Source organism: Tachypleus tridentatus, chromosome 8, assembly GCF_004210375.1.
Source record: "Tachypleus tridentatus isolate NWPU-2018 chromosome 8, ASM421037v1, whole genome shotgun sequence".
NCBI classification, from domain to species: Eukaryota; Metazoa; Arthropoda; class Merostomata; order Xiphosura; family Limulidae; genus Tachypleus; species Tachypleus tridentatus.
In genome coordinates, this window is record NC_134832.1 from 116,059,163 (window position 1) to 116,082,913 (window position 23,751).

At 34.9% G+C, this 23,751-nt stretch overlaps 1 long non-coding RNA gene across 2 annotated transcripts in view; it reads right to left on the reverse strand.

The window, feature by feature from the left end:
• The window catches only part of LOC143223273 (uncharacterized), a 306,721-nt gene that overhangs the window by 38,820 nt on the left and 244,150 nt on the right, over positions 1 to 23,751 (reverse strand). The window contains exon 1 of one of the 2 annotated variants that reach the window (XR_013012793.1): positions 510 to 636. The exons of the other annotated variant lie outside the window; for it this stretch is intronic. This is a non-coding gene — a long non-coding RNA (uncharacterized LOC143223273). Of the gene's footprint in view, positions 1 to 509; positions 637 to 23,751 lie in introns of those variants that run through there. 2 annotated transcript variants of the gene reach the window in all.

Genomic DNA, 23,751 nt, shown 5'->3' on the forward strand with positions numbered 1-23,751 from the left:
CACAGGCTTTAGACGTGATTTGAATTCAATATACTTATCTGCTCTGTATAACAGTTTCCATTTTCTTGTTTGGCATATAATTTAAGCAAATATTAAGCTATATGACAGTCAAACAAAACAAACTCATTGATTGTTCCTTTGTATTAGTTTATTTACCCACGTATAGCTGTGTCGGTCAGTAAACAATTTAAGGGTGTCGTAATGTACTCTCGGTTTCATAATTCATCTAAAGTGACAATTTTCATTCAGCCAGTAGTTAATATATCAAGTTTTGTACGTGCTAATGAACACCTACCAAAGATCTACAAAATTGTCCAGCGGATAGCGGGTAAACTCGACTGATATGTTACAAAGTATGATATGGCTTAATACATTATTTGATAAGTATGATAATTATACAAGGGGGAAAAACTTATTTCGCTCAAATGATCAAGAAAAATGGAGAAATGTCTCAGAAAAGTACAAATAACTCAACTAATAACACATTTCCGTTCACTAAGAGGACTTACCGGTCTTATTCCAAAACTAGAATCAGACTTCGAATCCTTATTACAAATCTGATAACATTATGTACCGCTCACGCCGCTCTCTTGTTGATTGCAATAATGATTTGAATCACGCAATTTCAAACAGAACAGCAGTTTTCTAAGATTTATTACTTGTTTGCCATTAGTAATTATACAGTGCACAAAGACAGTTTTAGGTGAATATAGTGAAGGGTTTTAGCTAGAAGCACTCGAGAAAGGGCGGTTTTTGTTTTCTTTTTTTCTTTTTTGGGTGGCACCCACCAAGTTGTCAAATATGACACCTCGAATAGTTTGTGCCGTTCCAATGTAATTATTTACTATTACAGTCCATCCATTACAAGGGTAGGAAAAGTTGTTTTTGTCAGTTGCTCACCAGATGTCGTTTCCAATATAAAAAAAGTGTGTTTGTGTATAAATATAAATATATATATTTGTTATGGTAGTTTCAAAGTTTTAATAGAAGTAACAGAACAAGAATTGAATTTAAACTTTCTAAAGAAACTAAACTGATAAGACTACGTCGAAACGAATAAAATCCCTCAAGCAGTTCTTTTCACTTTAAGCTGCATTTTTCTTAAGTGATAAATGTATCAGCTATTTATCTTACAGTAACGATCTAACTTTCAACTATATCTGCTTGGTTTTAAACATTTTTTTAAAATTACTTAACAGATCTCGTTACAATCTTATCATTCATTTTATAAAAGGAATCTTACAAAATCTCTTTCAAATTAATTCCAATAACACATTAAAGATATACTAAGAACTGACAGACACATGATCATATCAAATATATCATTATTTTTACTCTAATTGAAGGCTGGTTCCACAAAATACCGCCCCTTGTTGGCTATATTCGGTTTGAAATTCATAACGTAAATAAATAAGTACGATACGATACGAAGTAAGAGAAGTATGAATTACCAATATTTTTTCACGATCTGTGTACGGCCCTTTTATGGTATTTCTTATTAACGATTTTCAGCTAGCCTGAGAAGAGGTTTAATAACTTATTAAACGTGGCAATCAAAATTCGACTGAGTTAATTTTAACCCAAGTGGTTAACGAAATATCGTCAACAAAAATGTCCCTTGAATTACAAATGTTACAGATCTTACTGTGAGCAACTTAGAGTTACAATATAAATAATGTATTTATGAACTATTAGTGTTATAAATGTCACTGCAACCAACTTAGATCTACAGTATAAACAGTGTACTTATAAACTATATATCACATTACAGAATTATTTTAAGCGTGACATCTAACTTGTATTATAATGAACATTTTTTATTTCGCTACAGTGAATCTAAATATGAAGTCTTATTTGAAAAGAGTTTACTACGTAAGCTCTTAAGAAATAGTGAACGTTAACAGCTGGGTTCTTAGTTTTATAGTGTTAAACGTAAGCCATTTGATGCTATTACATCTGTATTCATCAGTTAGTAGAAAAAAGTTTGAAAATAATCGTCTTAATAAATCATATTTTGTTGTTGCGAGAGTGTCTTGCGTAAAGAAAGTTTTTTTTCAGTAGGTTTTAGAAGTGTTCTATTTTTTCTTTTTTTTATAAGTTGCCGCATAAACCTAGTTTCCATTGAATGTTGTTAGCTAGCTGCCTTCCCTCTAGTTTATGTATTAGTTCTAAATTAGGGACTCTTATGCGATACAAAAAAAACGTTTGTTAGCTTTGTAAGAAGTTTTGTAATAAGCGAACCATTTGTATAAATAATATAGTATGCAAATCACATACAGTATAAGAGTAGAGAGTGTGTGTGTGTGTATGTAGGGTTAGTTATTCATTTATTCTTCGATTTCAAATGTTTTCTATGACAAATCTAACAAATTAAAAAAGCAAAATGACAGTACAGTCTGTCTGGCAGGTGCATCTGTAACAAAGAGTGAGCAACAACGGCAGAATGACCATCACGTGCGATTAGGATCACTAAACATTGAGTCGCATTTTGAAACAAATTAAATAAACCAAAATCTGTATCCAATATAATGTTAAGCACCAGCAAATATTGTTATAGAAAACAATATGAAGCGAACTCTATCATCTGGGATGTCATGGTAGAGTGGCTATGTACAAAGTATTCATTACTTCGATAAACACGTGTTACTGCAGGCAATAGTGCAATGACCAAAGACTCTGAACAAAGAAACAATAGCGAAGGATGATCTGGTCAGGTGAATCAACTTTCGCTCTCCCCCCCCTCGGTCAAATGGACGTGTGCATATTTTAAAAAAAGAAAGCCCAGGGAAGCTAATGTCCTAAGGGCTTAATTCCACACATAAAATGTGTATGCAGATTTATTAGGAGGTGGGCCGCATTTTTCTCGTGTGGAATTATTCTAGTATAGCAGGATAAAGGTAAGAAAAACCTCCCAAGAGAAGTTGGCGCAGCACTTTCATTTGGCTGATGGTGTTGGAGTCTTTCAGCTTAGGAATTCTTGAAACAAGACCTTCAACATATCTAAAGGAAATAGATCGATTCTTATTTACGAATGGCACAAACTGCTTGTTTAACTGTCCAAGATCTTTCTGCTTCGTTATCAAACTGAAATAATGCTTCTATAATAAGGCTACGATGGCCCAACGCTAAATCGGACTTTTTAAGACGGAGGTTTTCAATTATTTCATAAAATTTCTATGTATGTTGTCCTTATCAGAATATTGCACAACTACGCATGTGTGTACTTATCAGAATACTGCACAACTATGCATGTGTGTCTTTCTTTATCAGAATACAATAAAAATATGTATGTGTTTTTATTTAAGTTTTTTGTTTGTTATTTATGCATTTACAATAAACTTCGCACTAATATAACTGATGAAATAAAAGTGGATTGTTTATTTAAAGCCTCCCAATGTGTACAAAATGTAATTCAAGTGAAGTCTGGCACATTGTAATTTTGTTGGTTTCTCAACTGGCGTTTCAGAGCTGTTAACGATAAAATCAGGGGTTTAATTCTTGTAGAAGATGCAGTACAGATACCTTATTGTCTAGCTTCGGACTAAAAGAAACAAATTAACTTTCTCACCTGACTTACATTTCAAAGTTATGGAATATATTATATTATACATGTGTAGCTCTATTTTTATATGTTTAACTGTTAGAAAACTTAGAATTAAGAAAAACCTTATGCATTTAAGTCATTAAACTAATAACTTGTATGAATAGAGAACTATTTTCGAAAATCAAATATATTATTTTAAGAAACCTCTCGGTAAAAAATCACCGAGTATTGTATTTCATATTATTGTTCATGCTAGTGGTTTTGCTTGTGTGTCCCGCTAGTACGAAGGTAAGTCTACGGATTTACAACGCTAAAATCATGAGGTTCGATTCCACACGGTGAATTCAACAGATGCCCGATGTGGCTTTGCTATATGAGAACACACACATACGCTTCTGTTTGTTTTAAACGATTTTGTTAGTACCATTTAACAAGAATATAAATTATACTAAACATAAATTGCGTAATGATAAGTCTTATTTTTACATGTTTTGTTTTTTGTTATTGGGAATTACTGCAAATTCCCATAATCCTAGCAAACACAATCGTTGCTCCACATTAATAGGAAGATTCCCTATCATCGTAGGAATTTACCTTTGAATAGTCACATGACGACTCCAAGGCGCTCCTGGTTTTACTCAATCAGCTACTAATCAGTACCCTGTCAAGCTACATCATTGCCAACACTTCATTATCAATTAGTTCTTGATTGGAAAAGTCATTAATTCAACGAGAATAACCTATACATCTATATATAATGTGGAAATATGGCTTGAAGCAAAACAAGGTTGTTAATCATGCTGTCTCATTCAGTTGTTGTTTGATATCACAGAAGACGTTATAAAACGTCGAACATCAGTAAACTTCGAAATCAGTATATCTCAGTATATCAGTATATTTCTAAAACATAATCCTACTATCAGCAACCTGCAAACACGCATGTCTGAAAAAAGATAGGTCACGCCTAGTAAAAAATTAATACTTGAGTTCAATTATAATACGAGAAATAATTATAACTACAACCAGAAATAAAAAGCTACACTTACTTTGCATATTCCCTAGAGGGCTGGAGCTAGGCACGTGTTCATCTAATAATTACATAAATTAGATTGTCAATTAAATTAGAAATTCTCCACGTTTGCAGGCTTGTTTTGTTTTTCACATATACCTGTCACATGTTCGAGTATGTATTCTTGTACTCTCTCATCTCTCTAATTAATATACTGCTTATAAACTATATTAACTTCCATTTCTAAGGGACTTTTAATTAAATTGCTACATTTTAATTTTAATTACGACTTTTAACGTGAACGGAACGAGATTTTGATCATTTTCAAACATAGCTGTTCACATCCGTACTATAGCTGTAGTTTTGGACCACAACAATTGCAGGTTTGTTGCTACTGGTGTAGTTTCTTAAATCTGAAGAACATGTGACACTGAATATAATTTTACTATGTTGTCTGACAAAGAACTTTTGATTATAATATTCGAAAACTCGTTAGACGACTTCGCCTAATATTTCTGCTGTATCAGAGGCCGTTTTCAGAAATTTTCAGAACTCCACAAACCATAGATTAAAACGTTTGTTTGTTTGTTTTTGAATTTCGCAAAAGCTACTCGAGGGCTATCTGTGCTACCCGTCCCTAATATAGCAGTGTAAGACTAGAGGTAAAGCAGCTAGTCATCATCACTCACCGCCAACTCTTGGACTACTCTTTTACCAACGAATAGTGGGATTGATCGTTACATTATAACGCCCCCACAGCTGAAAGGGCGAACATGTTTGGCTCGACGTGGGTGCAAACCCGCGACCCTGAGATTACGAGTCACACGCCTTAACACGCTTGGCCATGCCGGGCCAGATTAAAACGTGTAACATCTCTCGAAAGGCACCGAGCGTTATTTAAATTATTTAAGTTTTTGTCGATTTACTTTCTGGAAACTAAAAGCAGATTTATGTGCATAATAAAAATATTAGTAATATAAAACATACTTTGTTTTATTGGATATTCATGAAAGTTTTATTAGCATTTGATCTAATGATAATAAAATCTAATATTTCAGCTTTCATTATTATGCACGAAATGAAGCGTGTTTTTTTACGAAAATTTTTTAATTCTACACCATTCCTGAATTTACATGCAAAAACACATATGAACAAAATTAAATTTCTAACTGTACATTGAACCGCTAAGACTGCACAAAATTGTTCGAGTTGCATGTTAAAACAGTCCTTCTGCTTGCTCTATTAAAGTTCTTAATATAATACATTATTTAAAGAATAAATGTATTAATTCCCAAAATAATCAAGTTACTCAATTTATTGTGTACTTACAAACGGTTGTTCCATTTTGATTATATTTAAATAAAAAATGATGCATCCATTTTACCAAAACTGCTAGAAGTCTCCCAAGAGAGTTTGTAATTCGGAATGTAAGTGGTTATGTCTGTAAATAATTTTTAAAAAAACTTTGAAAAATTATAATACTTCCAGTAAACCATTATCATAACTATACCTCTGGACTGTTGGTACGTAATCTACTGTTAATATTACCCAATACCCTTGCACTGTTGGTGCGTGATCTACTGTTAACACTGCACTAGACACAAACAATTATGCAAAGAAAAAAAATATTAGCAACCATACAGTTCCATAATAAGCTATATTTGCTTTGTCCATCATGAGTATTGAAACCCTATTTGTAATTTTATAGATCCTTCTTGCCGTTGAATCTCTAGAGGCAAAAAAGAGAGAGAGAGAGAGAAAGAAAGCGAAAAACTATTGTGGATTACTTTTACTTAAGCACAGATAGCCCATCGTGTAGTTTTTCAAGAAATTGAAATAGATTTGGCTCTTTTGCGAATGCTTTGAAAGTTGCTAAGTTTTGAAGTTCAGCTTGGACGAATGCTTTGTGAAATTGGTAAGTCTGCACTTAAGCTTAGCGTCGGATATTATTTTACGGTCAAAACGTTAGTTGTATGCCCAGATATATATGTATATATAGTTTGGTTTAAATGCGAATAAACCAATTAATAGTAACTACTTGCTCTTGATTTCTTGTCGGAAAGTCGGTAAGTCTGCAGACATACCACTGTTTCACTGGGGGACATTGTTTAAAAGCATTTTAGTCCAAAAGGAAGGAAATTTAGTTGTATTGAAAATAATTTTTCAACAAGAGGACTAAAGAAGAAAGATAATGATTATATTGTTTTAAGGATATAAAATGAACATGTATACAGAACAAACGTGTTTAAACAAGGTGTCGAACCGACAGTTAGTTACACTTCTACCATATACATTATATTAAATTGTCCAGTTGCATCTCTAGATAAATTCTTAAGTGTTTTTACGGCCCGGCATGGCCAGGTGGTTAAGGCATTCGACTCGTAATCTGAGGGTCACGGGTTCGAATCCCCGTCACACCAAACATGCTCGTCCTTTCAGCCGTGGGGGCGTTATAATTTGACGGCCAATCCCTTTATTCGTTAGTAAAAAAGTAGCTTAAGAGTTGGCGATGGGTGGTGATGACTACAGTCATGTGACAAAGTTAGGACACCCTATGAAAGCCTGTGTATTTTTGTAACATTTTTGGATATATAGCTATTTAATCTCAATTTTAACAATACTAAGAGATTATAACTAAACAATTAAAACTGAAGAAAAGACTTTTCAAGATCTTCTGTAAATGTAATTCTACAAAAATGTATATTCTAACTGAGGAAAAAGTTAGGACACCCCCACATTTATTTCCACTTAAAATGGCTCAACTCACACACAGATGTATCACACCAGGTGCACATGATTAGAAGATCGTTACTCAGCATTTTGAATGAGGCTTGCTCTATTTAAACCTCAGACATTTAGTTTGGTGTGCTCCTGACTGAAGTGAGAGTGAGCACCATGGTGATAGCAAAAGAGCTGTCTGAGGCCTTCAGAAAGAAAATTGTAGCAGCTTGTGATTCTGGTAAGGGATTCAAAAAGATCCCAAAAGATTTTGAAATCAGCCATTCCACTGTCCGGAAAAATGATCAACAAGTGGAGAGCTTTCAAAACAATTGCCAACATGCCCAGGTCTGGTCGTCCAAGCAAGTTCACCCGAAAGCAGACCGCAAGATGCTAAAAGAGGTCTCCAAACACCCTGACATGTCATCACGGGACCTACAGCAGGCTCTGGCTACTGTTGATGTGAAAGTGCATGCCTCTACAATCAGAAAGAGACTGCACTAGTTTAACTTGCATGAGAGGTGTGCAAGGAGGAAACCTTTGCTCTCTAAAAGAAACATCAAGGCCAGACTGAAGTTTGCCAGAGAGAATGTAGACAAAGACCAGGACTTCTGGAATAATGTTCTTTGGACCGATGAGTCCAAAATCGAATTATTTGGACACCAGAACAGAGGACATGTTTGACGTAAACCAAATACAGCATTACAGGAAGAGAACCTCATACCAACTGTGAAGCATGGAGGTGGAAGTGTCATGGTTTTGGGCTGCTTTGCTGCAGCATGACCTGGACAGCTCACAATCATAGAATCCGCCATGAATTCTACTGTGTATCAGAGGGTGCTTGAGGATCATGTGAGACCATCTGTACGAAAATTATAGCTGAAGCGAAACTGGACCCTGCAACACGACAATGACCCAAAACATACCAGTAAATCCACCAAGGACTGGCTGAAAACTAAGAAATGGAGAGTCCTGAAATGGCCGAGTCAAGCCCCAGATCTTAATTCCATTGAGATGTGGGGTGACTTGAAACGGGCTGTACATGCAAGAAACCCCTCAAACATCTCACAGCTGAAAGAATTCTGCATTGAGAAGTGGGGCAAACTTTCTTCAGACCGATGCCAGAGACTGGTAGATGGCTACAAGAAGCGTCTCACTGCAGTTATTTCAGCCAAAGGGGATAACACTAGCTATTAGGGGGTAGGGTGTCCTAACTTTTTCCTCACTTAGAATATGCATTTTTGTAGAATTACATGTACAGAAGATCTTGAAAAGTCTTTTCTTTAGTTTTAATTGTTGTTATATTCCTATAATCTCTCAGTATTGTTGAAATTGAGATTAAATATTTATATGTCCAAAAATGTTACAAAAATACACAAACTTTCATAAGATGTCATAACATTTTCACATGACTGTAGCTGCCTTTCCTCTAGTCTTACACTGCTAAATTAGGGACGGCTAGCGCAGACAGCTCTAGAGTAGCTATGCGCGAAATTAAAAACAAACCAATTTATCTGTTTTTGTAGATTTTTAACAGCTTCTTTTCATAATGCCCCCAGTGGCTCAGCGGTATGTCTACGGACTTACAACGCTAAAAACCGGGTTTTGATACTTGTGGTGGGCAGAGCACAGATACTCCATTGCATAGCTTTGTTCTTAATTCAAAACAACAACAGCAATGTTTTCACAACAAAGATATATTAACTTTATTTTGTTAAGAAACCTTCATTAATCTTTTTTTTTTTTTGTAATTGAAAGAAGACGAATAATTCGGACATTTTTTTCTCACAAAGCTACAACTAACAAAAGAATGTGAATGTACTGCAAATACGCACACTCATTTTGATGTGTAATAAACAGCGTATTTCCACAATAATACCTACAAATATAACGAATGAGATGGAAGTATGAACACAATCATCGCAGTAAAAAATATGCAATTACGTAGAGAAGTTTGTTGTAGTTCTGAATTCAAATATTTCGGCCACATACATAGACACATAAATATCTACACGCAACGTCCATTATAATAACATTAGAATAGTTGAAGGACTTTATTCCTTATATTGGATTTCTTCAACTTTATATAACGTGCAACTGTTAATGCATAGCATACAACATGCTCTTGTATTTTTAATTAACTTTGCTTTTATTTAGTAACTTGTTGAAACTCAGCACCAAACAGTACAAAGATTAGTGTGTGTTTGCATGGATTTCAACAAATATCAATCTCCCCCGCTAGTAAAGCGGTAAGTTTACGGATTTACAACGCTAAAATCAGGGGTTTGATTCCCCTCGGTAGGGTCAGCAGATAGCCCGATGTAGCTTTGCTATAAGAAAACACACACGCACAAATATCAACAGTGAGTCTACCATCACCAAAAAAACATAGGACACAATCACGCCATAAGACAGTTAGACAGTGGGAGTTATAAACACCTATATATAATGCATTGTGTGGAATAATCAATCTAATTATAACTTTTTCTTTTTTTTTTTTGTGGTGTTATTATAAATACGCAAATTCTATTCAGTTGTTCGGTTGGTACCAGAGTCCTAAAACCTTTTTAATACGTACGGTTTTGTTTTTGTTTTTATATTTCGATAATTTTCTAGCCTTGTGTGTTTATTGTGGATGAAAAACTAACCTTGACACCATTAGATAAGTCTTCACACAATAAAGAAAACTTAACAGTAGCTTCTCCAGTTACGCGTCTACCAGTTTTTCCATACCCATCGCCCCTAGTGGATGAAACAAAAAAAAATTTCTAAGGAAGAACATATAATAAGATACAGAGATCTGATCGGGTCTTTTGATAATTACCACGAAGCTTCACGTAGTCCACCTGTTGCAGAAACTTCCAATTGCCGTGCATAGATGGCAGTAGATAGCAAGTTCAAATCTCTCCACACCCTATCTGAACTCTTACCTTGAAGCTAGAATTTAATCGTTTATATTCGTACATGTAATGAGAAGTGATTAGGTCAAACTTGACGAGATATGACAGAATAGAGGAGGGTCAAGCAGTCAATCGTTTCAGTTAACATAATTTGATTTTGGTTAAATAATTACTCAGGTAGGAGAAATTATTTTGGCACTTTCTGATAAATATACTGAATTTATCTGATTCAATAAAACATCAAAGTGTTTCATGCAGCTGAGGATAGGATACACTAAGGAGACAAATACTTCCGTTAATTAAACACATTATCAGTAATGGAACAAACAATAAAAAGAAAAAAATCAGATATCCCAGCACAAAAAAGAACAGCATGGTAATAGTGTGTAAGAATCTACTGCGTTTTTATGAAACTTTTGTCCGTCTGAATTTGAGTATGCGATAAAAACGCATTGCTAACTTTCGAACTGTAGCTTGTAATTGATTAGTTTTCTTGAAATTCGAATATAAACGTTGATGTAATATTTCCAGTTCTCTATCAAGTCGCTTATGTTGTTTGATTCCACAGACGTGAAAAGTCCTATATTATATATACCTGTGTGAGTGTAAACATTCACTTTTAATTTCTCATATATAATTCTTTCCCTGATGTTCTTCTTTTAATTCTTTCTCCAGTTGATTGCAACAACATAAACATCTTTTTGGTACAATATACACATATACAGTGTCCTTTCCTAAATCCTAGTCCTTTATTCTGTTTTCCTTTACTGTGGGCCCGACATGGCCAGGTGGATATGATATTCGACTCGTAATCCGAGGGTTGGGGGTTCGAATCCCCGTCACTCCAAACATACTCGCTCTTTTAGCAGTTGGGGCGTTATAAGGTCACCGTCAATCCCACTATTTGTTGGTAAAAGAGTAGCCCAAGAACTGGTGGTGGGTGGTGATGACTAGTTGCTTTCCCTCACGTCTTACGCTGCAAAATTAGGGACGGCTAGCGCAGATAGCACTCGAGTAGCTTTGCACAAAATTAAAAACAAAGCAATTCTTCAGCGTGATGTTCGCTACAATGTCTTACGCGCGTTAGATTAATCCCCTCACGATATAGTGCACAATTGTGGCTTTGTGTATGATGCATAAAATGAAAGAAAAGCCCTTGAATGTTTGTTTATCTGATATTTTGTAATATGATAACTTAATTTGGTGATGACCGAAGAGTTGATGCATTTCATGTGCTTGAATATGTATAATAGTTTGAAAAGTACAGTTGAAACGAAAGTTGACAAATCATCGAAAACCAAAAGACTTATTTGTGGTTAAAAATCACGTAAATTACAAATCCCCCCCTTCCCATAAAGATGCATTGCTTTTAATTTTCGTTCCGGAATTCAAATCGAAGATGTGTAAAAGGAGTATTTTAGATCTATCTTTTTTTGCCACCATATAGGCCCAATAGGCCTTTCGCCTGATACAATATCGTGTCGCCACTAACAAGTTCTCAGATTGAATTAGAGGACCCTTGTGTAGTGACTTGTAGAAGTCATGAAATAAATTTAAAATGAGTGGAATTATCTATTCCAATACATAAATACTTCCTCACTAAATGGAAATATATTTCTTTTCATATTCAACTTCTCAACAAGCCTGGTGAATGACAATCATCATTTTCTTCTCATAGTAAACTCACTTCTGTTTATCATCTGTTTATGATGATTGTCAAGTTTATCATGTATGAATATTCTTAGTAAAATAATGGGAAGATTTATGACGTTAAATAAACGCCTATTAGATCCAGGTATTTCTTAAATGCCTCTTCTGAAACAAAAAAGTGGAACAAATCTCCTTTTTTTTATAAATAAATAAATATATTTATGTTGTAATTTTTACAATAGCTAGAGAGAGCATTTTGTTAAAATCAGTTAGTGGTAGAATGCTCTGGAATATTAATGAACGAAAGGCTTTACGAAGTATCTAAAACAAAGATTATATTACAAATACAGACAAGCCGCTCACCTGAGGAAGTGAGATTGTTGTGAAACAGTAAGTATAAAGAAAACAGGGAGGCCAAGCATGGCCAGGTGGTTAAGGCACTCCACAAGTAAACTGAGGGTCGCGGGTTGGAATTCCTGTCACACCAAACATACTCTCCCTTTCAGCTGTGGAAGGTATTTGTTGGTAAAAGAGTAGCCCAAGAGTTGGCGGTAGGTGGTGTTGATTAGCTGCCTTCTCTCTAGTCTTACACTGTTAAATTAGGAAACGGCTAGCGCAGACAGCTCTCGAGTAGCTTTCTATGAAATTCAAAAACAAACAAACAACAGAGGGACTTCAAACTAGATTCACGCATGTATGTAGTGGGGGGATTCGAAAAATTCTGTCGAACCCCTATTTTTGTGATGTAAAAAAAAATGCTTATATAGTTGTAGCTTATGGTAGTTAATGTTTCCTATATAGTCCAATTCTTCTAATGAAGCATTAGTATTTTTAGCTTAAAATAATTGCATGCCCCCAGATCTCTGTAGCATTAGCATTCTTTGCACGCTGATTATGTTTCACACATTATGTGTTGGCTTTTGATCTTGTAAGTTAGAACCTCCTTTCAAACAATCTATGACCTGGCATGGCTAGGAAGTTAGCTTGACTAGTATTTCGAGAGACACATGTTCGATTCTCCGTCTCACCAAACATGTGCGCCCTTACAGCAGTGGAGGTGTTAAATGTACAGTCAATCCTACTATTTGTTAGCAAAAGAGTAGTCCAAGAGTTAATGGTGATGACTAACTAGCTGCCTTCCTTCTAGTCTTTCACAGTTAAATTGGGGGCAGCTAGCGTAGATAGCTCCCGTTTAGCTTTGTTCGAAATTCAAAACAAATAAAAAACTCTGCATAAGGACCAATTTAGGAAGAAGCCCAAGCGAATCTGATCCTTTCTAGTCTATAGACCAAAAACCCGACAAGGAGCAAGCAAGCATAAGGGCCTGATTATATATACATATAAAGTCGCTTAGTTTGAAACGTAGAACACTTTTAAATAAATGGTCTAGGAATGTGTAATCCGTGGTTAACAGAAGTTAAGTAAGTCCAAATAGCTTTTCATTAATCAGTAAACCTTGCAAACAGCAACAACAAAACTGACTGCTCGATTGAATTGGATGCTGTTCATTCACTGATCCTACAATTCTTTTAAATTATTATGCCTGTATTATATCAACGGTGGTGAGGTCAAGCTTGCTCAAAAGTAGTCTAACATAAAAGAGCAGGGACAACATTTTTTAAATTACTTTCCTACTTTAGTAACACAATACTGCATTAGTACAATTGAGAATTAGCTGACATTTTGTGCCTGAAAGTAAAACGTGTAGAAAATGTTAAACAACAAATGTTTTGAAATTAATATGTCGCTTGCCTATTTATTCACATCTCCTCCAGTTTAACGATTATTTGGAGGAGGTAAGAAAACAAAAAGTAGTATTATGTCTATAAATGGCACAGAAATATATTTTTAAAACCGTTTCAATAAATATTTGTCTTAAAGCAAACAGCTCGTGTTTGGACGCCGTAGTGTCATGTGTAAGGTAATATGTTTTACACGAATGATAAGCGTAGAGGTTAAATATATCGTAGAATGAATACATGTGTAAAGTTAGAGTTTGCTCGTATCATGATCTGAAAGTAAAGATAACAGTACCTTTCGACTTGCCTGGTCTGGCATGGCCAGATGGTTAAGGCACTCGACTCATAATCCGAGGGTCACGGGTTCGAATCCCCATCATACCAAACATGCTCGCCCTTTCAGCTGTGAGGGCTTTATAATGTCAATCCTACTATTCGTTGGTAAAGGAGTAGCCCAAGAGTTGGCGGTGGGTGGTGATGACTAGCTGCCTTCCCTCTAGTCTACAGTGCTAAATTAGGGACGGCTAGCGCAGATAGCCCTCGAGTAGCTTTTCGCGAAATTCAAATCAAATCAAATCCCACTTACCTTACTCATGCGGAAAGTTTTCCAGAAAGCCTGTATGCATATAATTTCCTACCTTTTCATTGGCTGAACTTTTTAATTCGGACAAATATGTTTAACAGAAATATATGTAAACGAATCTTCTCTAAATCACATACTATATATAATGTTTAACGTTGAACTCCAATTGAATGTACTCAGAATATCGAAAGTCACGGTCATGATAAAAATGAAATGCAGAATCATATAATTAATCAGTCAGTATCAACGTTAAAAATAAGAACGGAAATACTTATCTTTCTAAATAAAATAACTTTCTTTAGTATATTAACTATCAATCATACGTCGTCGTACCAATAAAATAAAATTATTACTTACTTTATTAAACTGTCTTGATTAATTAATTAAGCAATAATTTAATTTAACGTGATGTTCATAAACTATTTATTCGCCGAAGGGGAAACCCAGTAGGCTTAAGGAAGGTTGAATTTTAATATATTGATACGCCCTCTTATAATTTAGTCTTTTATTTTTGAAATTTTAAATCTGCGATGCTTGGTGACATTGATTAATAAATTAACAAAGTTTATTTGTTGTTGGGTCGTTGTTTTTTTCGCAATTCGTTTATTGAATCTCTCTGTAAAAAATTTTTTTATACAGAGCACAAAACTAAACTGAATTAAGAACAGTAACCACACATAAAACACAGTACAGCCTTGTAATTCAGTACAATTTTAACAATATTCTTAACAAAAATATATGTTTCACATCTTAGGACAGAATTATTTCGGTGTATAAACTGTTTTAATGACGAGATGTACACTGACTCTTTAATAACAGTTTACGTATATCATTCTTTAACAACACCATGAAAGCAGATTAAAACAGCTAAGCGTATAGTTTCTGGTCAACCCATCCTGCTACCTTTCATCTCTTCTGGTGGTTATTAAATGTACAACCTTATATTAATTCTTATTTTCATGTTTCTTCTCTACTTTTAACGTGACTAAGTGGCACAACGGTATGTCTGCAGACTTACAACTACGAGAAATCAGAGTTCGATACCGGTGGTGGACAGAGCACAAATAGCACATTGTCTAGCTTTGTGTTTAACTATAAAACAAACTACGTTTTATCTTCCTTATACCAATTCAGTCATGAATAAGATAAGTTTTTAAAAGTCATCAACTGAATTACGGTAATATTATAGCACGTATGCATGGTATGCGATATTCTGCGGCTTGTAATATTAACATTTATGCTCACGTAGTTTCACGAGAGAAGCCCGGCATGGCCAGGTGAGTTAAGGCGTGCAACCCGTAATCTGAAGGACGCGAGTTTGCATCCCCGTCGCACCAAACATGCCTTTTCAGCCGTGCGGGCGTTATAATGTTATAATCAATCCCACTATTCGTTGGTAAAAGAGTACCCCAAGAGTTGGCGGGGGTGGTGCTGAATAGCTGCCTTTCCTCTAGTTTTATACTGCTAAATTAGGGATGGCTAGCACAGATAGCCCTCGAGTAGCTTTGCGCGAAATTCAAAACTCAAGCAAGTTTCACAAGTCAGTGTCTATTGCCATAACAAGTTGTTATTATACTAAAACAAGATTATGACGTTTAAAGAAATATAACCTTAGAAATAATTAATTTAATTATTTATTTTTTATTCATCCTATCATTGGTGGCTAAAACATTTAGTGTCATCGATTTGCATGCATTTAAAATGGTGTTTTATTAAATAGACATAAAATACAAAATACGCACATGTCAATAAAAGATATGTTTCTAAATATATATAATTTTCTACTGCAAACCATCAGAGGTGTTATCACATGCACGCAGTGTATGTAGTAAATTTTTCGTTGCGTTTATTTTGAATTTTAATGGTAACAGAATCGGTGCAATATAGTCGAAAGTATTGTTAATGATGAAAGTATCTACCTCAGAAACCAGTGCATTTTAATCATTATAAGAACATCAAGTTAAATAAGATATTACATCTATTACTCGGCAAGTTAAATATTATATCCATGACTTGGATAATTTTGTCATTCTGCTCTTTGAAGGAAGCTTACTTTTATTAGAATCAATAATAAGTATACAGGCTAACAGAAGAATTGGGCCATCTTGTTCGTTTATTTTGTTAATCAGCTTTGGTTAAGTTAAAATGGAAAAGTTTTTGTTTTATTACTAGCTAGGCCTAATTATGAAACGTTACATGCTTAATATACGGAAAAACAGAAAGAATCCAATGCTTGTTTGTTTGTTTGGGAATTTCGCACAAAGCTACTCGAGGGCTATCTGTGCTAGCCGTCCCTAATTTAGCAGTGTAAGACTAGAGGGAAGGCAGCTAGTCATCACCACCCACCGCCAACTCTTGGGCTACTCTTTACCAACGAATCCAATGCAATACCACGAGTGTAAGTTGATCTTGTGATAGATCTCTGGATTTCGGAAATGGTGAGTTCGAATCTGTATGATACCAATAAATACTTTCCTCACATTAAACTGTAAGTGCGTTATAAGAGTGGTTATTAATATTGTAATGTGCTACTGACTGCCTTCTCTCTGCTCGGTAGTTCAAAATTAGAGACAGCAGCAGACAACCTTATCAGCTTTGTAATAAATACGTAATTAAAAATTATGGTCATCACACCGATCGATTGAACAGTTTTGTGCTATTGCTTATACAATTAACATTTCCAATGATAAAAACAAGGTTATATATATATGTATGTGTGTGTATATATATCTCCTTCTCCATTTGTCTGTCACGCTCTGTATCTCCTGAATTTAATCTTTAAAAAATATGTGCATCGAAATGTTTCTTTTGATGAGTAAATTATAGGAAAAGCATCAATATTTTTCCACTTCCCAGGTTTTCATATCGGTCCGTCAGTCTTCGTATGTGCTGCGCGATCAATCTAAATACAATTGATTAAGAATAAAAATGTTTCTTTTGGTGAGGGAATTTCACGAGAAAAACTGGACTTCCTCTTCAACTGATTGAAAGAAATATTTTTAAAAACAGCAGCATAAAGGATGAAAAAAAAAACAGAGAGAGATAAATATTTGACTATATTCTTCGATATATGTTATTGGTTTCATGTTAGTATTATATATGTGCATAATTTTATTTTGCATGTCTAACAACTCCAGCAAAAAAAAATCTCCGCGGATACTTAACCAACTTGTGCGTTGTACAATGCTAGATGCATCTATTGCGTCGAAACTCAAACACCTGTGCTGAAAATACATTGCAGTCAATCTCTCTTATTTAGAAATAAACGCTATGACAACTTCGTTATTGAAATAATACATAGAATAACAAAAGACGGTTGTAAGCGACTCCCTAGTCAATCATATTGCATATACACTCTGATCCAAGGGATTGGCTTGACTACACAGTTCCAGGAAAATTACCCTTGAATTATATCAACCGGTATGTGGTTTATGGTTTTTGTTTTGAATTTCGCCCAAAATTACACATGAGATTATCTGCGATAGTCGTCTCTAACGTAGCAGTGATATACAAGACGGGAGGCAGCTAGTCAACACTACCCACCGCCAATTCTTGGGCTACTCTCTATCCAACGAATAATGGGATTGACCGTCGTATTATAATACCCACAGAGCTGAAAAGGTGAACATTTTTGGTGACATGGATTCGAACCGTCAGGTCATGAATCGAGCGCCCTAACCACCTCGCCATGCCACACCGCATGGGCATCAGTTAGTGTTTTATAAAATTCAGTAATCGCTGTGGGTGAACACCAGTTAAATATTTTTGTTATTTTAATGTGTTAAATAGTTTTTTCTTAAATCAGAATTTTAAGCCTAATAAGAGAGAAAATATACGGATATCATAAAACAGAGTATAACAGATGTTAATGTAAACATAATGCAATTTTCATTAAAAGATACGTTAAACTAAAGCTGGAGTTTATTTCAACTTTAATATCGCATTTTTTCATATTTCAGAGATGTCAACCATTACGAGTTGAGAGTAATCATTACGATTTTGGTGTATACATTACGACTATACGCTCATAGAGACAAATATTACAACTTGTTGCATCTCCCAAATTATTATATATTATATAGGCCTATACAATAAAGTGATAAATTGTTCTCCCAGGGCTTGAAAGGGGTGAAAAGAAAATTTCTAGTGAGATACAAATAAATATTGATGATAAATAAAAGACATAGTCCAAATGGCTACTTGTGATAATCATGTTTGTGCTTGAAATAATAAAAAATATTTGTATCTCCGACATCTACCGATAATTTGAGTGCGGTGCTTCTCCATACTGGGTACGTGGGGGATTCCATAGTTACGTCATCAGTGCTTGTCAGCCAATCAGCGCTCGCATAAATGGGTATTTCTCGTTTTCTAAGCGGCATAGAAACACCAATGCGTTTGGAAAAAAGAGGCCTTGTTCACCAGATTGTCTTGTTTCTGGTAAATCTAAAAGGACTAAAACTGTGAATCAAAAATTTAGGAAAGAGTATAGTGTAAAATATCTGGTCATTACATCAAAAGTCAGTGACAATCATGCGTCTTGTACAGTTTGTCACATCGATTTTTCTGTGGCGCATGGCGGGATAAACGATTGTTCCAGACATACAAAATCGGCATCTCACCAACAAAAGGCTGAGGCAAAGACAAAAACGATGCAGATAACGACATTTATGAGTAAGAATTCAGAATATGAAACCATAAATGCAGAAGTGATGTTCATGCAATTCTTCATTGTTCATAATTTACCCCTAGCTGTAACCGATCATGAAGGACATCTATTCAGAAAAATGTTCCCAGACTATGATATAGCGAAAAAATATGGCTGTGCTAGAACCAAAACTACAGCCATTGTACAAATGTTGGATTGTGAAGATAACAAAATGATTTCAAGCATACTTAGTAACAGTATTTACAGTTTAGCCACAGATGGGTCCACAGACATGGATGACTCAAAACTGTATCCAGTACGGGCTCTGTCTACAATCATTACGCTCAGTCATTTGAAATAGTTGGCATCTCTGATATTTATGTATATCTAACTGTCAACTTTACTGAGTGAAAAATGCACTAATGTATTTATAGAAAAGCTTCTAACACAATCAGTTACCAACCCTAAATTTGAACTACTGACCAGAAGTAAGGCGTCAAGTTAACAACACCCTACCACCCACTGTACACTCTAAAAGTTGCTTTTGTTCTTATCAGGTGCCCATTGTTTAAAGCGTGGGAGTTTTCTGTGATATCACAAATAATTTAAACCTACTTATCAATTAGAGGGCCAATTCGCGTCTGAACTTTGCTTAAATAAAGGTAAGTTGAAGATTGTATAGGAAAATAGACAAGCTACGTGATATTTCTTACTAGTGAAGAATAATATACACAACTTACCAAACTAAAAACGTAGAGAACATAGATTAAGAACTGAAACACGTGTTTATAAAACGTATCGATAATATGAACAAAGACAGTGGAAACAGGTGTTTTGAAAATACACCGATAATATGAAGAAAGACAGTGGAAACACGTGATTATAAAACGTATCGATAATATGAACAAAAAATCAAAACAGGTGTTTCCGATATTTTTCTAATGTTTAAAGAAACAGGTGTTTCCTCATACACAGTTTCTTAAAGCCGACTCTCCCCCTTGGCCCAATCACTTCTTGTCAAAACACATTATTCGCGTAACCTTGTACTGAGTTAACTTTAACAACCACCTGCCGTAACTCTCACGTGGCTATTTTCGTAGCCACAAGCGCCACATAGCGGCGTGACATGCATAAAAAGCCGAGGAGTGGGAAAAACAGAAATGACAATCTTCACGTAGGTTCGTAATGTTTATATTTGGGGGCTTAAACGAAGAGGCTGGGTGGGGAGGGTAAGATAAATTATTTAAATTCTAATTTTAAATGCAAGGTGTAAAGGTTCTTCTCGCTTGACAAAATTACTGATCAAAATGTGTTAGTAAAACATCATTTTGTTTCCTATTTTCGTTTCCGAATGTTTTTGGAAGTACTCTAGTTGCTATAGAAATGTACGATTTTACTATTATAAGCACACATATTTAGATTTATGGCAAAGCTATTAAGGCTATCTGCTGCCGTCTTTAAATTTGAACTACTAACCAAAGGAAAGGCAGCCAGCAGCACCCTATCACCATCCGGACTAAGCGGTTAACATCCACTCTTATATTTCATCCACATCTTAAAGTGGAAGGGGTTATTTTGTTGTAACACACGGACTCGAATCCTTAACGCCAGATCCACAGAGCCAACCTACTCCCATGTATATAAATGTATATCAAGAAATACATGGAGTGGATAACTGCTAAATATAGATACAGCACATATTATATTGTGCAATATTGAATATCTAACTTATTGAGCAAAGTGCATTCCAACAGAAGTTCTGTTCTGAGAAAGAATAGTAGTTTAAGACTTTAGTGACCAACTCAAGGATGAACAAAATTTAATCGAGAAGAATGAAATGTAAATAAAAAACAGTTTCGTGAAAGGTGCTAAGGACGTACTTCCCTAATGGCAGAGTTTGGTTTGTTTTTAATTTCGCGCAAAGCTACTCGAGGGCTATCTGCACTAGCCATCCCTAATTAAGCAGTGTAAAACTAAAAGGAAGGCAGCTAGTCATCACCACCTATCACCAACTCTTGGGCTACTTTTTTATCAAAGAATAGTGGGATTGACCGTCACATTATAACGCACCCATGGCTGAAAGAGCGAGCATATTTGACGTGACGGGGATTTGAACCAGCGACCCTCAGATTACGAGTGGAGTGCCTTAACCACCTGGCCATACCGGGTCGTTAGTAAGAAGTAAGTTGGTTGGTCGATAGTTTTTAACGAAAAGATATACAATTAGGTTATCTGTTCACCATGGGAAACCCTGATTTTAGGGTTGTAAGTCAGTAACCTTACCACTGACCTCCTGTAGAACGCAGCAAGAAAGACCTGTAAGTTTCTGTAGTTAATATATCGAGTGTCGTGAGGACAAAATAGCGAATTGTGTTGGAAGTATAAGGAACATATTCAACTTTACCAAAAACGGAAGGAAACTAATAATAAAAAAAATTCAGTTAAAATATAATTAATAAAAATAAACTGTATCCTTCTTAAATATTTGTTTATACAAAGATCAAAGAATGTGTTCTTATATATATATATACAGTATTGGAAATCATTATGAAAACAGTGCATAAAAGGGATGTAAAATTAAAATATTATAAAATTACCATCCTCTATTTTATGAAAACTAACTACACCAGAGTACAGTCACATACTGATGGTTTATACTATAACTGGGTGTATTCCACCGAACCAAACAATGCTACATTAGCGCAATTTCTATTGGCATACAAACAATCATATTATTTATAGCAGTAGTGTGCTAAATGTACTCATGACAAACGTGTAGGGATCAAAGTTTTGTATGTTTAAGGCTACTCTATACAATAGCTTGAGGAGAAACTTTGCGTCTTAGGTGGAGAAGCAAGAAAAGTATGAAAGGAATACTCAGAACAGTGGCAGCAATAAAGATACTATGAAGAGAGTATTGAAGCCAATACTGTTGATAATTTGATATGAGTAGAAAATCACAAGTTCTTCACAATTGGCGTTCAGTAACTTGGGGTATATTCGTTTCATAATACACCATAATTCATTAGAGATCTGATTAACGACTTAGCTGTAAGTAAAGATGTGAATTCTACACCCAGATTTGTACGATACATATTCGCATCAAGAAGCCACCCTCAGTTGATGTTTATCTGCTAAAAAAGTCAATGCTTAAGAGAAATAACTGAACGAAAATTATAAAATGATTCTTTAAAAATGTGTTGTTGGTTTTTTGTGTCATACTTTAAATAATGTGGTGAACAGAGTTGGGGAGGGTGCTTTTTTATGGGTGAATTTGAAATGAAATTACTTGAAACAATCGACGGAATAGTTTCTTTAGTGACAGAGAGGACAATAGATTATCGATCAATGATTTACGGCGAACCATGGAGAAGTAGAGCCAATAATTTTGTAGAGCTACCTAAAATTGATGGCACCATGACTGCTGATAGGCACAAACAAATTCTTATTCACTATTCCTCTTCCAGAGGGAGAAGACCTGTTGGACATTTATTCGTTTTCTAGCAAAATTGAATCTTGAGCATCCAATAAATGAGGTAAAATAATACTTGGTAGAAAAACAACCAATGATACATTCACAACTATGGCTCAACCAGCACAAAATTACGATATTAATGTTATTAAAGCTTTATGAGCTTATACAGAAACTGAAAAGTAAGTATGAAAATCAAGTAATTTTATGAATTGTGAGAGTAATGCAGAATAATTGATACAATATTTCATTCACACATTTATAAACTTTATGATGGCATACAAATGAGGTGTATTGCTTTGTTTAGAACAAATACAAAATATTATTAAATTGTACAACACTTTTCTTTTGTATTTTCTGTAGTATTGTATTGTACTAATGATACATTGACCATACAGTTGCAATTACTCCTTGTTTGCAGATCCTGTACATGTATCGCTTACTTATTTTCACATTTATTTCAAATACTGCCTTTAATTTGTTAAATATATAACCAGATTTTATAGAAGTTCGTGAATTTTCGTATTTCACTATAAACGTTACTGTTTGTGCATGTGTGACAACAAATAACTTAATGATCATAGCATATATATTATTATATCCATTGCGTATTACAATAATAGGTGATAAAACATGGATTATCAGTAATGCATTATTCTGCTATGACTGTCAAGGACACGTTGTTATTTAATTTCACAAATACTTTGAAATGTTAGGACTACATTTACTAGATAATTCTACCTTTTTTACTAAAGGCTAAATGAGGAGTCTTATACAGCTCCGATCCCTCTAGGGCACGGCATGGCCAGGTGGGTTAAGGCGTTCGACTCGTAATCTGAGAGTCGCAGGTTTGAATCCCCGTCGCACCAAATATGCTAGCCCTATCAACCGTGGGGGCGTTATAATGTGAGGGTCAATTCCACTAATCGTTGGTAAAAGATTTGGCGATGGATGGTGATGGCTAGTAGCCTTCCCTCTAGTCTTACACTGCTAAATTAGAGACGGCTAGCGCAGATAGCCCTCATGTAGCTTTGCGCGAATTTCAAAAAACAAACCAACTGATCCCTCTGTATTTTGAAAACCAATTTGATTATAAGGATGTCCAACAAATAAAATCAACCACATGTGTGACATGTTCATTAGAGCCCTGAATGTAATTTTAAGTAACAACACATTTTCAATAAACTTACTGATGTAACGTATATACTGAATGTACATACGAGTATAGGGAATTTCAGCAAGCCATACGTTCCTTAATATATTAAACAACTTCTTGTAAAAATAGTTATTTGTTAAATAGACTCTAAGTTCCGATAAGAAAAAACGCGTTATTCTGTTCACCATGTTTTTATAGACGATACGTTAGACTAATTTTTGCTACGCAATAGGTTTATCCAAACATCGAAATTTGATCGTGCTAAAGGCATTACTATGAGTTGCTCCACTCGTAGAGAGGGAAGCAAAGGCATTAGTAGGAGTGTCTAAGTA